The sequence below is a fragment of the Sciurus carolinensis genome, chromosome 8 (assembly GCF_902686445.1).
Source record: "Sciurus carolinensis chromosome 8, mSciCar1.2, whole genome shotgun sequence".
Lineage (NCBI taxonomy): Eukaryota > Metazoa > Chordata > Mammalia > Rodentia > Sciuridae > Sciurus > Sciurus carolinensis.
The window spans coordinates 47,780,942-47,784,765 of NC_062220.1; the positions used below are offsets into that span (position 1 = coordinate 47,780,942).

The 3,824-nt window shown below is 33.1% G+C and overlaps 1 non-coding gene across 1 annotated transcript; it reads right to left on the reverse strand.

Annotated features, from left to right (window-relative positions):
- Positions 1-2,953: 2,953 nt before the first annotated feature.
- On the reverse strand, positions 2,954-3,058 carry LOC124992093 (U6 spliceosomal RNA). Its single transcript, XR_007110088.1, has one exon. It is a non-coding gene; the product is annotated as a U6 spliceosomal RNA (small nuclear RNA).
- Positions 3,059-3,824: the final 766 nt, after the last annotated feature.

Here is a 3,824-nt window from a genome sequence, read left to right on the forward strand (position 1 = left end):
GATTTCCTCAAGCTCCTTTGCAGTTTATCCCTCTCCACCATAGACATGTTATAATGATTTTAAAACATATTATGTAAACAATAATTGAAAGAAATTTGGAGCAGCTATGTTAATATTTTACCATGTAGACCTCAAAACAAGGAATATTACCTAGGATAAAGAGAGAGATTATAAACATTGATGTGACTGCGTTACTGTAGTATGCTGATTTTAAGTCCTTTGGGTATAAATCGAGGAGTGGGATAACTGGGCCAAAAGGTGGGTCTAGCAGCTTAATTCATAATAGCTAGATTGTGGAACCAGCCTAGATGCCCTTCAACAGATGAATGGATGAAGAATCTGTGGTATATATACACAATGGAATATTAATCAACCATAAAGAAGAATAATATTATGGCATTTGCAAATAAATGGATGGAATTGGAGAATATTATGCTAAGTGAAATAAGTCAATCCCAAAAAACCAAAGGCCGAATATTTTCCCTGATAAGTGGATGATGATATATAATAGGGGTGGGAGGGTGGCGGGGGAAGAGAAGAATGGAGGAACTTTAGATTATGTAGGAGAAAATGAGAGGGAGGCGGGTATGAAAAATGGTGGAATGAGACAGACATCATTACACTATGTACATGTATGATTATACAAATGGTATGAATCTACATTGTGTACAACCACAGAAACAAAATGATGTAACCTATTTGTGTACAATAAATCAAAATGCAGTCTGTAAAAAATAAAAAAAATTAAATTAAAAAAAGAGATTATAAAAAGATAATTCAAATAGTCATGGGACATTCTCCAAATAGACCATGTAATGGTTCAAATAACAAATCACAACGAGTTAAGAAAAAATGAAATCAGACACATGATAAAGGAAAAGCAGCCTTCGGCAATCAGGAGGCAGTCTGGTATGGTTGCTGGGGTAAAAAGAATAGATTTGTTCTAGAGTATCACGCTTTGTTCCAGAATATTAAAAACAGTGAGGATAAACTTGAGTATATATAAAAATTGTAGAATGTTTGAGGAAAATGAACTTCATTTGCCATAGTTATAATATTTGAGTGCAGTAAAAAAGATGATATATGTTAAAATGACAGCAAAGTCTGCTTAATTTTGATGGGTTTATTTATAAAGATATTTTAATATCTTTTACTGCCAAAGACTAAATCAATGGAATACTAAAATTTTATTTTCTCCTTATTAAAATATAAATTGATCTTAAAATATTTAGTCTTTTTTTTTTTTAAAAAAAATTTAGTTTTAGATGAACACATACCTTTGTTTTATTGTTTATTTTTATGTGGTGCTGAGGATCGAACCCAGTGCCTCACACTTACTAGCTAGGCAAGCACTCTACCACTGAACTGCAACCCCAGTACTTATTTTTTATTTTAAGACAGGGTTGCTGAGGCTGGCCTTGAATTTGTGATCCTCCTGCCTCAGCCTCCTAAGTAGTTGAAATTACTGGTGTGTACTGCACCCACGTTTTAGGTATTTAGTTCTGTGGCATTGTTGTGCACCAACACTGCACCCCACCTTCCTCATTTTTTTCACATTCTCTACCTGAAATTCTGTATCCTTCATACAATAACTCACAACCTCCCCCAGTTCCTGGCATCTGCTATTCTACTTATCGTCTCTGTGCATTTGATGGCTCTCGGTAGTTCATGTAAGTGAAATCATACAGTATTTGTTCTTTCGTAATTGATTTATTTCACTTAGCATAGTGTCTTCAAGGTTCATCCATGTTGTAGCATACCAGAATTTTCTTCTTTTTAAGACTGGATACATACATATATGTACATACATACATATACATACACACACACTCACACACACAAACATATATATATATTTCTTTTTCTTTTTTTTTTTTTTTTTTTTGGTTGGTACTGGGGATTGAATCCAGAGGTGTTTAATCACTGAGCCACATCCCCAGCCCTTTTTATATTTTTTATTTAGAGACAGGATCTCATGGAGTTGCTTAGGGTCGCACTAAGTTGCTGAGACTGGCTGTTGGACTCAAAATCCTCCTGCCTCAGCCTCCTGAGCTGGTGGGATTACAGGCATGTGCCTGGCTGGATAATATTTCATTGTACATATATACCACATTTATTTGTGCACTTATTCATTGATGGATGCCTGGGTTGTTTTTACCTTTTCACTGTTGTGAATGCAGCTGCTTTGAACATGGCTATACAAAAATATTCTTTGAGATTTGCTTTTAATTTGTTTGGAAGTGGAATTGCTGTATCATATGATAATTTTAAGTTTAATTGTTTTGAGGAAACACTGTACTAATTTCCATGGCAGTTGCACCATTTTATATTTGCACCAACCATGCACAAAAATTCCAATTTCTGCATGTCCTTGTCAACACTTGTTTATTTTATAATTTTTAAAACAATGATGGCCATCCTAAAATTTGTGAAGTGGTATGTCATTGTGGTTTTGATTTGCATTTCCCTGATAGTTATCTTGAGCCTCTTTTCATTGTTCATTTGTACATATTCCTTGGACAAATATGCCTTTTAAGTCCTTTGCTCATTCTTTATTCAGGTTTTATTTTTGTTACTGATTGTAGGAGTTCTTTATTAATAGCATATTAACCCCTCACCAGATAGATGAATTGTACATATTTTCTCCCCTTCCATGGTTGTCTTTTCACTGAGAGTGTCCTTTGATCCACAGGTTTTAAATTTTGATCTAGTTTAATATATCTACTTTTCTCTTATTGCCTGTGCTTTCAGTGTCAAATCCAAGAAAAGATAGCCAAATTCTATAGAATGAAAAATTTCCCTGTGTTTTCTTCTGAGGATTTTATAGTTTTAGCTCTTACATTTAGAGATTTGATTCACATGAAGTTAATTTTTTTATGTGAACTAAACTCAGGGTTCAACTTCATTCTTTTGTATGTGGATATCCAGGTTTCCCAACACCATTCAAAAAAAAAAAAAAATGGAATGCTTCACAAATTTTGAGTTTCATTCTTGCAGAGGGACCATGCTAATCTCCGCATAATTCCAGTTTTAGTACATGTGCTGCCAAAGCAAGTACTAGGATGTCACTAGAGATGCTAGAAATATTTTAGGTTACTTTGGTATATTGCATTTCTGAATTAGCTCATCACTAACACAGGAAATTAATGGGAAGAATCATCAAATCAAAGGATAACTATGCACAGATAATGTGTTATTCATATTAAAAAAAAAAAAAACTTCTGAACTTGTACATTTTGCAAAATGGGTTGACAGGCTCCAGAGATTTGTTAGTGCACTTACTGTCCATAATATGATCTTATCCAAGGGAAAACACTGATGAAATTCTTACAAAATGGCAATGTAGCATAGCCTGATGGAGAAGTTTACTCTTCTTGATTTCTATATTGTTAATTACTGTGATAAATCAATTTCATCCACTTAGTCATATTAAGCAGACAGTTCTGTTTTCTTCACGGTTATAATACAACACTATTCTTCACCAGATCCAAAGGACACACTTTTAAAGAGTTCTTAAAATAAAAGACTTCATACACTTACAATAAAATGAGAAAACATAATTTGTAATCCATGTATTATGAAGTAAATACTGTATGGCACAGTAATTTTTTATTTGTGGAAAGATCTTCAGAATAGCCTGAAAGCACTACTTTTGCCTGAGCAATGCAAAACAAGACAAAACAATGAATAAATGAACAAATCTGCAAATAATTGGTTTTACATAGCAATTTTTTTAATTATCTGAGTTTTTAAAGAAAAAGGTAAAAATTCAAGATTATAAAAGGTGTTTTGCTTTTTTGATACATAACCTTTAATTATTATTA